This window comes from Sciurus vulgaris, assembly GCF_902686455.1.
Source record: "Sciurus vulgaris genome assembly, chromosome: 6".
NCBI classification, from domain to species: Eukaryota; Metazoa; Chordata; class Mammalia; order Rodentia; family Sciuridae; genus Sciurus; species Sciurus vulgaris.
Genome location: NC_136466.1, coordinates 104,409,909 through 104,422,388, shown reverse-complemented (window position 1 = coordinate 104,422,388; position 12,480 = coordinate 104,409,909). Strand labels below are relative to the sequence as shown.

The 12,480-nt window shown below is 36.2% G+C and overlaps 1 protein-coding gene across 5 annotated transcripts in view; it reads right to left on the bottom strand.

The window, feature by feature from the left end:
* SSBP2 (single stranded DNA binding protein 2) overlaps nt 1-12,480 on the bottom strand; it is a 360,390-nt gene that overhangs the window by 167,043 nt on the left and 180,867 nt on the right. The window lies entirely within an intron of this gene.

Sequence of the window (12,480 nt, the reverse complement as noted above, 5' to 3'; positions counted from 1 at the left end):
ACATTGATCAGAGGGCAGTCCTACTCAGGGAGAGTACTTTTCTGTGTTCTGGGTCATTCCCTGTAGCCTTTAGTTCTACTACATCGTGCTTCCTTTTCCATAAAAAGCTAGCAAATATTTGCAACTGAGTACTTTTCTTAAGTTACTTTCTGCTTAAGGAAGCTCAAGGATCCAAAAGGGTCTTTTCATTTTGTGTTGTCTTGGCCCCTCTCACACCAGGCTGAGAAGTCTTTTTAAACTCCTGTTAGGTTTCTATGTATCCATTTATAAAACCATCCATTCAGGCAAAAGTCACATCCACATAACTCTTCTAAATAAATCCTTCTTTACACAGGGATCCCTCTGGGGCTGCTGTGGGACAAAACCCTTAAGAATTCTAGAAGTCCTTTTATTTAACAGAAAGAAATGAGGAGACATGCCTGAAAGACAGTTGGAAGGCTTCTTGTGTGTCTAACAGATCTATGAGGCACTACCTCAAATCTTTCTGAGTACTTAACAAAAGTTTTATAGTTATACCCTAGTCTTTGTCCTACAATCATATTTTCCTAACTCTGCTCTAGATTTTGATTTTTGTACTGAGGGTCTTTTCTTACTTTGAGAATACTTTGCCTGAAAACAAAACTTCTTTTTTAGCTTATTTCTCTCTAGCCACATCTCTTGAGATACAACTAAAAAAACAGTTGGCACTTTACATATTCTGTCTGGAAATTTCCTTTGCTAGACCCATCTATTAGTTCATTTTCTATTTTCCATTTTACCATATGTGACAATTTTGCTACACTGTCTGCCACTCAGTAATAAAGATCTTATTTTCAGCTTCAAACAACCTAAGTCCTCACCAACAGTCTTCCTAAGTCCCTTCTAGGTTTCATGAATAGCTTTATCCACCCATCAACTGGTTCCATGTATTTTAGGTTTTGTTACAGCAGCACCCCACTTCCAATATTAAATTCTATTCTGATTAACTATTGTTGCATAACAAACCACCCCCTAAAATTTAGTAGAAAAAAAAAAAAAAAAAAAAAAACAAGAAACTTCATGGGTTCTGTAATTCAGTACTTTACACAGTCAATGGTTGCAATAGCTGTCTGCAGACTCCGCAATGTTTGAAACTTACTTGTGAAGACTCCAACTGTGGAAGGCTGCTTCACTCAGGTAGTGGTGCCTGAGCTTGGATGATTGGAAGCTACACTTCAATGACTTAAGGCTACAATCACCTGGGCTTATTACAGGATGGTGACTAGAATTTTTTTGTTGTTGTATCATTTTGTTTTTGGAATATTGGGGATTGAAACCAGGGCCTTGTGCATGCTAGGCAAGTACTCTACCCCTGAGACACATCCCAAGTCCTAGTTTTTGTTTGTTTGTTTGCTTTGGGCGGGTAATTTTTATTTTCGATAAGGACTCTCCAAATTGCCCACACTAGCCTCAAAGTTGCAATTCTCCTGTCTCAGCCTCCTGTAGTTGGAATTACAGGTGTGCACCACCACACTAGACCAATAACTGGGTTTAATTTAAGAAGGAGCATCCCAAGAAGAAAAAGCAAGATAAAGCCTTCTAAGAATGAAGGCAAAAGCAGCAAGGCTTCTTCTGACCTGACCTCAGAAGTCACACAACACCAATTCCAACACAATCTATTGATTATAAACAAGTCATTAAAGTCAGCCTAGATAGAAGAGAAGAGAAATTAGACTCCACCTCTTGATAGTAGAATGGAAAGGTCATATTGCACAAGACTATATGGAATGGGGGGATACTACTGTCACCATTTTTAGAAAATACAAAATCCCACAATGGATATATAAAGATAGAGTAGGCTCAAGGTGAAAACAGTTGAGGCTCAACTAATGACAGTCATTTAAAGTAAGAAAAATAAATAAAATAAAAACCATGTATGAGGGCTGGGACTATAGCTCAGGGGTAGAGCGCTTGACTGGCATGTGTGAGGCACTGGGTTGGATCCTCAGCACCACATAAAAATAACAAATAAAGATACTGTGTCCACCCACAACTAAAAAATATCATTTTAAAAAAAGTATGAAAATCACTTCTCAAGAAATTCCAAAATACTAGAAAATTATGATTATTATTTGCTATTGGATTCTCTTATGATGATAAAAACAGACTCTGACTGTGTTTATATTAGTTAAATTTCATAAAAAACAATTCTATGACCTCTACTACATTATTATTTTTTAAATATAATTAGCATGTACAAATAAGGTTCTTACTATTCTTCTGAATATCACAGTGTTATCAAAATAGATGTTCATTGGATTAGACAAAAGGGAATGAAGGGAAGGGAGCAGGAATGAGATTAGGAAAGACATTAGAATGAATCAGACACAACTTTCCTATGTTCATATATGAATACACAACAGGTGAAACTCCACATCATGTACAACCACAAGAATGGAATCCTAATTAGAATAAGTTATACTCCATGTAGTATAATATGTCAAAATGCACTCTACTGTCATGTATATCTAAAAAGAATAAATTAAATTTTTTAAAAGTAATAAAGTTTACACAAGCAAAATTTGAACCTGATAAGGAAAATAACTGTATATCATTGAAAATAATTTACTACATCATACATAAGGGGAAAATGCTACATTAATATTTATACTACTGACAATGCAAGAAGTACAACAGATGAGCAGATTAATTCAAAAGTATAATTTACCACTGTATTTTAAGTTAAGAGAAGGATGCATATGTTCCATAACTATATCTCATCAAATTTAGGATGTCACTGACCTTGAATCACATGATTATTTTATGTACCATAAAAGGGGGGGGGAAATGCTACCAAATAATTAGAACACATTATGAAACTTTCTTATTAGTTGACTAAAAGAATCATACAAATCTTGGTAATTTTAAAATTCATGTAATTTTGTAAAGTATTTCTTAGAAATTATTATATATGGTACTTATCAATCTAACAGAAAAGATGGTTATCATAGAAAATCTGCACAATTCAACTGGTAAAATATATAAATGATGCGACCTTTCTACTTGTTTTTCCAGTGTGTTTATATAGCAAAAAACACAAGATTTTTCTCTCCAGATCACTTGGCATGTAGCCTGAGAATGTCGCTGGCTCTTTGCGGCACAAAATCCGTGGATATTTGTCACTGCTTGCAGCAACAATTTGCACGGGTCTTATGGGTGGTGGACTGGAAACTGAGCTACTTCTATCTTTCTCTTCAGTGCACTGCTTTCTTGCTTGTTTGTTTATAGAGGATAGAGGAAATGAGGTTTACTTGCTTTGAGAGGAGAGAAAGAGAGAGAGAGAGAGAGAAACAGAGAGAGACTTTGCTTAAGAGAGAGACTTTGAGAGGAGGACAGGCTTTGCTTAGAGCTTAGAGGAAAAGAGACTTGCTACGCCTTACTTAAGGTCTACTGCTTCTTACTGGTGCGTCCTGCATCCTGTGAACTAAGGGTGCATCTACCTAAGGTGCTTTAGTGATGCGTCTCAGTTCTCCACTCTGCGATCTGCCTTCCGCCGCTGCCCCTACTCGCTGCTTCTATCAGCTAGCCGCTTCTTCTTCCTAGCTGCCGTTCTGCTGTCTTTTCTTTCTTCTTGCCACTTCTTTTGCTAGCTGCTGTGTTTCCCTACTAGCTGCTGCGTTGCTTCTTTCTGCTAGTTGCTGCTGTGTGTTTTTGCTGTCTTGCTCCACCTATGCTTATATCACCTCCAGGAGGCGGAGAGCAGGGCCACGTCTCTTACGCAAAGATTAGCAAGATGCTAGTTGTCCAAGCAGGCACAATTAGGAGTGCTTGAGAACACATGCGCATACACTGTGTGCCTGGAGGATAAATCACCTGAGTGTGCTTATGTCAATGAACCTCCTCGCTGCCAATGTGATCAGGCGCCGCCCTGGCACAGTCAACATGGCACAGCCCCCAACAGAGAAGAAGTTAATCTATTCTTTAGATTCATTTTTAAAATTCATTCTTTAGATCTATTCATATCATCTCATCAAATAAGTTAGTCAAAACATGATGTGCTTTGTACGGACCATATTAAAGTAATGATAGGAAAAAGCATGAGACAAACAACTTTAATATGAAAAATAGGGGAGGTGCTTTCTAGAATTTACTGAATATGATTAATAGGCAGCAAATTCTATATTATCCTTTTTTATTCTAAAAATTGTTAGCTGTCCCAAGACAAAAATCTTAAACTATCTTTTTTTTTTTTTTTTTTTCAATGCTGGGGCAACAGATAGTTATGGTAATTTTAACCCCACAAGCTAAATATCTGTCAAACACAAACATAATATTCAGTGTTACTTGTATTTTAATAAAAAGAACAAGCTCAATTTGGCCACATGGCTATTTTCAATTCCAGGCAAAGTGGCAGTAAAGATTTTAAAAAGTAAATGTTTCAATTCATTCAGGACAAAATCTTTACTTTAAAACTTAAATATTTCATACATATAGACACAAAGGTATATTTTAATGACATCACTGAAGATAAAAGATACAAAGTGGTTTCCATTGAAAATGAAAATATTTGCTAAAACAGTTGTGTTTTGAAACTCTCCAAGCTTCCAAACTTGACAATGACTTTTTAATCTTTTAATATTATAGATCAGCTTAATTAAAGACCTTTTTTTCCCACTGCAGATGAAGTAAAGAAATATCAACAACTCAAAAGAAATTAAAGTGTTTTATATAAACTTGATCAGTTTACATACATATATAAAGGGTTGAATTTCCTTCTCATTAGAATTCTAGTTTAATATATAATCTTTGGTTTTCAGAACTTTCTTAAATATTGAAGTCTTATCTATAATTCACACCCTCTTTCTTGCTGTAATTATTCATTACGTAAAACTGAGTCTTTTAAAATTTATTTGATAAAGTAAAATTCATACTTCTTAATTTATAAAACTGACCCTCAGAATAATTAAAGTCTTTTTAAAATAAAAACTACATTGGAGAATATCATGCTAAGTGAAATAAGCCAATCCCAAAAAACTGAAGGCTGAATGTTTTCCCTAAGAAGTGGAGAATGATATATAATGGGGGTGGGGAGGTGGGGAGTGAGAGAAGAATGGGGAAGTTTTAGATTATGTAGAAGGAAATGAGAGGAAGGGGGTATGAAAAATGGTGAAATAAGACAGACATCATTACCCTATGTACATATATGATTACATGAATGGTATGAATCTACATCATGTACAACCATGGAAACAAAATGATGTACCCCATTTGTGTACAATGAATCAAAATGCAGTCTGTAAAAAAATTAAAATATAAATTAAAAAATGAAGAAATAAATAAATAAAAATAAAAAATAAAAACTACAAATAAAAAAAAACCAAAATTTAATTGCTATTTACCTTTATGAATTTCTTTTAACTCTGATTCAATTCATTGACTGCCTCCAACAATTTTTATATTCTTATTTTTGATTCTACCACTATATACTTATACTTTACTAGAAGGAAAAACATTAACAATTCTTTACACTACAAATATTTAATGATACAATCTTGTATTCCTTCTTTAGACTTCTATCAGTACAAAAATAAATTTAAAGGGTTTTTACATAAACTGCAGTTTAACTTTAAAAAGTTCAAAAATGTTTTCCTTCTTTTAATAGAATCAACCCTGGTTTCCTAAAGATCTTTTTGTAATGCTATTCTATTGCTTTGATATGACTATGGTGTTACACAATGTTTTGTAGGAAGCCATGATTTGAACTGGGTACCCCCACTAAGCCAAACTTCAGCTGGTTGTAGAAGGTCCTGTAGACAATTAACTAAGCTGTAAACAATTAACTAGTTAAGCTATAACCAAGTGAGTAGTTAAGTGGACTAGCCAATTAAGTTGTTTTCTAAATTTAGTCTCTCTATTAATGCTCCCTGATCACATGGTTGATTGGAGGGCTCAGAACCTACTCTAGTCCTTGGAGCTGCCAGATTCATGGATCAGTTTGGTTTTACTCAAGTAAACTCATCTAAATTTTATTGGTAAAAACGGAAATTCTGGGAGAGAAAGTGGCAGATCAGCGGAAGAATGCACTTCCCAGCAGTTCCTCAGCACCAGACTTAAAAATTGGGAAGACAACTCCTCCGCAAGGTGGGTAACTAAAGGAATGCACTGAAACTTAATATTGGACTGTAAAAGAAACCAAAGAGATAGAGTCAGAAACTTTGAACATAATATAAGAAATAATATGTCAGAGATGTGCCAGCTTGTCTGCCAGTCGTGGTATCTGCAGTAGCTGAGGGGAGGGGGAGCATAGGCTGAGAGAAAAGACAGCATAACTGGCAGATAAAGAAATGTTTAAAACTTTTTTAAAAAAATTGGCTTGGGGGAACCTGTGGATTAAAGAGAAAGGCTGATCTTAAAGAATGCAGAGTCGGTGGGGGAAGTGATTCAGTGAAAACCAACCAAAAATGGCCAGCCACAGCGGCAGATAGTTCCAAGAAAACTGAGGTCACTGGCTTGAAAAAAACATTCCCCCGAATGGAAAATGTTCCCAGGCACAGAAAATGGCCATCAGTGCAGGAACCCTCTATAAGCACTAGGCAGCAGCAAACAGAATCAGGAGATAGGGAACTCTTAAAGGAAGTTACCAACAGTCACCTATTGTCCCCCAGAGTGTGCCTGAACCAGAATGACTGAAACAGGCAGAAAGAAAATTATACCTGGAACACAAGCTCCAGATACCAAGAGAAGAAAGCTCCCTTTATTGCTGGTACCTCATAAGAGATATAGGGAAGATGACTTTAGCAGCCACACAAGAGCATCTGCACTTGAAGACGAATACCTACCTGGTAATACATATTCATAGCAGTGAAGGTAAAACCTGTGGAGGTTTAGTCCCTACACCCTAAAAGTGAACTTTACTGGAGGCCCTAGAGATCCAAACATCTTGCAGAGACCAGCATCTCCCTAACAATAGAGGACATGCATCAAATCTCAAATACCCACTGACAAGAGATCCAAAGTTCAGGCAAAACTAAAACCCCAACTACTGGAACTTCCAATTTAGAACTTTGTACCACCCCTGCTATAGGAATACACAATTAGTCAGCACTCCCCAGTCTATTCCACCCTATATTGGGAGACTGGAAGCTGACAGCTATTATAACGAGCTTTGACTCATAGGCACAAGGGCTGGCAGCTAGGTGAGGAACACAAAGATGTTGAACTTAAAATGACTCCCAGCCTTGACTTAAGGGTTACAAAGTCAAAAATAAATATAAAGAAGGAGCTGGGTTATGGCTCAGTGGGAGAGCACTTGCCTAGCACATGTGAGGCACTGAGTTCAATCCTTATCACCACAAAAAAAAATTAACAAATAAAATAAAGGCATGCTGTCCATCTACAACTACAAAAAATTTAATAAAATAAATGTAAAGAATGAAAATCCATCCCTGCTAACAGTTTTGACAACTTCAGCAGAAATAAGCCCTTTATTTCTCATTAAGATTTTCTCCCTTTTTTCTTTTATCGTTTTTCCTCCATATTCCCATTTTTAATGTTTTTTACTTTTTTACTGTTTTTAACTTTTTTCAAATATTATTTCATGTTACTTGATTATTTTTTACTTTTTTTTCATCCTGCAAGATTATGTGTGTGTGTTCTCACTGCACAGAAAGGCTGGATATATACAGATATAGATATATATACACACACATACATAAATACATATCTGGATGTACATGTATATATGTATATTATGTATATATATATGCATATAATTTTACTTTCATTTTAACTGCTTTCTTCTATACCTGTTTATTATGTATCCTTGATTTGATATAGGAGGGATACAATTATATGTGAGTTTGAGTTGTTTTGATCTTACATTTATTTATTTGTTCTTACCTTAGTTTTTGTCCCTCTTATTGCCCCTTCCTCACACTCTTCCCTAACAGTCATATTTTCTTGTTCCCTCTTCTTCTCTTTCATTTTTTATTACTTTTAGTTATTTTTTATTCCTCCTTTATATTTGCTTCTTTACATTTGCTTCTTTATATTTGCTTCTTTACATTTGCTGCCTATCTGCTGCCTCTCTCATGTTCACTTAACTATTTCAAACTTTCTCCTGCCTTTCTATCCTATTTTCTCTTCACTTAAGAAACTGTAATCCCACTAAATAATAAAACTGTGCAGTTTATATAATTCCTACCCCATTCATGATGTTGTGATTATTAATACAGTGGGCAACATAGTAGATACCTGCTGTTTAAGGCTTCACTGACTTCACAGATTTCTATTGTTGGTACTGACATTAAAGCTGACCCCACCATTCCTATATAGGTGGCAAATAGATATCAATGTAGACATTGGATGTTTATCTTAAGCCTATACATCTGTTGCTAACATTAGAGCTAATCCTGATTCCCCGTTTCCTCTAAGAGAGGATGCAAAGTGATTGGGGCACTTCAAGTTCATAGAGTGGGACTCTATTGCAAAGCAATACTCACAACTCAGCCACATAATAGCAAATATCACCCCACACATCATCTAGCCCCATCTGAGCCTCAAGATATTTCCACACAGAACTGGGAGGACAAAAATCCCAAACCAACAGCCAGGTGCCAAGTAAGACAACCAGAGGGGAACCTATGGTCTCATTCTGGACATCTTCTCATACAGCAGAAACAAAGAGCAGTCCCAGAACAAAAACAACAGCAACAAAAAAACTACACACAAAAGGACACGCATATAAAAGAGGAAGGGGAATCCATCTGAATTGATACACAAGTCAAAGACCTCTGAAAACATAAGGAAACAGGCAAACAAATCTCCCCCAAAATTCACTATCTCCCAACAAAGGATCCCACAAATGTAGAAGTGGATGAAAATCCGAAGAAACACTATAAAAAAAAGTGATTATTAAAATGTTCAATGAACTAAAAGAAGATCTAAAGAATGAATTGAGAGAGCAAACTGCAGAAGATGAAAGACCATTTCAATAAAGAGAGAGATTGAAAAGAAACCAATCAGAACTCCTGGAAATGAAAGACAAAATGAATCAAATTAAAAATTCACTTAGCATCACCTAGCTTCATTCTATGCAGATTAGACTGCATAGAAAACAGAATTTCAGTCCTTGAAAACAGGGTAAATGAATTTGAATACTTAGTACACAATTAAGTAAAAAAAAAAAAAAAAAAAAAAAAAAAAAAAAAAAACATCAGAATTTACAAGAACTCTGATAGTATCAAGAAAACAAACCTAAGAGTCAATGGATAGAAGAGAACATGCAGATACAAGCTAAAGGCATTAAACATTTTCATTGAGGTAGTACCAGAAAACCTTTCCCATATCACACATGAGACAGACATCCACATATAGGATACATACAGGACACCAAATAAAAAAGATCAGAAGAAAAATTCTCCAAGACATCATAATCAAAATGTCTAATATATAAAAAGGAAAGAATATTAAAAACTATGAGAGGAAAGCATCAGGTCACATTTAGAAGCAAACCAATAAGGCTCACCTCTGATATCTCAACTCAAACCCTGAAATCAAGGAGGCCTGGAATAAGATATTCCAAGCTCTAAAAGAAAACAATTTCCAGCCAAGATTGCTATATCCAACAAAACTCTCTTTCAAAATCAATGAATAAATAAAAACTTTCTATAACAAGGATAGACTAAAAGAATTCATGACCACCAAGTCAGTCCTATGAAGAATACTCAAAGATAAACTGCACAGAGGAAACTAAAAACAAACCCCAAAGCTCCAAAAGAGATGAAGATCACTAGAAGAGTAACCAACTAAAAGGGCAGGAAACTACAAACACATATCCATAATAACACTGAACTTAAATGGTCGCAATTCCCCCAATAAAATACATAGATTAGCAAATAGATTTAAGAAAAAAAACAAGATCCAACTATATGCTGTTTGAAAAAGACTCATCTCATAGGCAAAGACAGTCACAGGCTGAAGGTAAAAGAATGGAGAAAATATTCCACTCATCAGGAAAAGAGAACTATAGATCAACATTTCTGATGAACACAGATTCAAAAATCCTTAATAAAATTCTAACACCACACATTCAAAAGCAAAGCAAGAAGATAATATAATCAAGTGGGTTTTTATCCCAGGGACTCCAAGATGTTTCAACATGTTCAGATCAATAAATATAATGCACCACTTAAACAGAATTAAGAACAAGAATCATATGATCATCTCAATAGGTTCAGAAAAGGACTTTGATAAAATTTAGCACCAACTAATGTTAAAACCACTGGAGAAACTAGGGGTAGAAGAACCTTACTTCAACATTATAGGCTATATATGACAACCCAAAGCCATTATACTGAATGAAGGAAAACTGAAAACATGTCCTAAAATCAGGAACAAGACAAGGATGTCCACTCTCATCACTTCTGTTCTATATAGTTTCAAGACTCTACCCAGAGCAATCAGGAAAAAGATGGAAATTAAAGGAATGCAAATAGAAAGAGAAGTCCAACTCTATTTGCCAAAGACATGATCCCACATGTAGAAGAACCAAAAAACTCTACAAGGAGAGTTCCAAGGCTGATAAATGAATTCAGCAAAGTAGCAGGATATAAGTAGCAGGATCATAAATCAATAGTTGTGCTATCTTCCAAAAGCAACTCTGATGAAAAAGAAATCAGGAAAACCATCCCTTTTACAATAACCTCAAAAAATAAAATAAAATACTTGGAAATTAACCAAACCAATAAGGGAAAAAAGATCCCTATAGTGAAAATTATAGAATACTGAAGAAATTTAAGAAGACCTTAGAAGATTGAATGATTGCTCATGTTCTTGAATAAACACAATTAATGGCCATATTACAAAAAGCATCACATAGATTCAATACAATCCCCATCAAAATACCAATGCCATTCTTCACAGAAATAGAAAAAAATGGTCCTTAAATTCATTTGGAAAAATAAGAAACTAAGAATAGCCAAAGCAATCCTGATCAAGAAGAGTGATGCAGGAGGTATCACAATACCAGATCTCAAATACTGCAGAACTATAGTAACAAAAACAGCATGATATTGGCATCAAAATAGACATAAAGGCCAAAGGAGTAGAAAATAAGTCACAGAACATCTAATACTTGACAAAGGTATCAAAAATATTTTCTGGAGAAAAGATAGCCTGTTTAACAAATAATGGTGGAAAAACTAGACATCTACATGTAGAAGAATGAAATTTGATCCCTATCACTCCCTCTGAATAAAAGTCAAATCAATATGGATCAAAGATGTAGGAAGTAGATCAGAAACCTTCAAAGTACTAGAAGAAAACATAGACTCAACACTTTATCATCTATGGGCAGGCAGGCACTGACTTCCTCAACAAGACCCATAAAGTTCAAGAAACAAAACTTAAGAATCAATAAACAGGATACCATCAAGTTAAAAAGCTTCTGGACGGCAAAGGAAATAGTAGAGAGAGCCTACAGGATGGGAGAAAATCTTTGCCAGCTGTTCTCCAACAGGAGATTAATATCTGGAATATATTAAGAACTTGAAAAACTTAACACCAAAAAACAAAAACAAAAGCATACAAAAAAAATAACTAAATAACCCAATCAAGAAATAGCCAAAAAAAAAACAAAATAGGAGCCCTGTGTGGATCTCCAGTTCATGCTATGGCTCCCCATCTACCAACAGGTTGGAACACCTCTGCTGCCATCTTGGACTATTCCTGACACTGCCTCTGCCATCTTTAGTTAGGGCAGCTTCCATCTTGGGACACCTGCTGGAGACTAGAAGTTTATTACCAAGGTACCTACAGGTTAGCCACTGCAGCTGCCACCAACTTAGGACTGGGTCACTTATATCCAGGGATACAAGTCAGGTCCTAAAAGATCATCACCAAGGGCTCTACAAGCTTGGTTGCATCTGAGGTATCCCTGCTGGGTGTGCTAATAGCCACCATCTTGCTGCAGAGGGAGGAGAGGGCCTTATAAGGGGTCAGTAGGTGGAAAAAGGGTATGAGGGCATCTTGATCCTGGCTCATCCAGTCAACCAGCCTGGCACCCACCGGGATTCCAGAGACAACTTGGGAGCCCCTTCCGGGGACTCGACATCAGCCTGGTCCACAACTTCACTGAGCACCTGGTCCTGCCAGTTTGATAATCAACAGGGCTCTCTGGCTCCTCAATTCACAGTCTCCCAACCATTGCCTGATCACCAACCAGCCCAATGCCTGCAGCTACATGGCTGGTACACAGTTTTCAACACCTGGCCCTGATTTGCCCAATACAGAACAGCTTTCTGAGAGAGGTGCACAGATTCCACTGCTCAGAACTCAGGACATCCAGGGAGAGAGATTCCTTATTGCGAAGTCAGAAGGGCAGGGGCAGGAAAGATACAATTTAGAGACTAAATTATAGACCAGTGAGGGAAGGTGCTAATACCAGGCTCCTATGTCACATGAGTGAACCCCAAAGGAGATTCCTAGAGTGCAGTCTTTCAGAGGGACTGGCAATTGCTATAC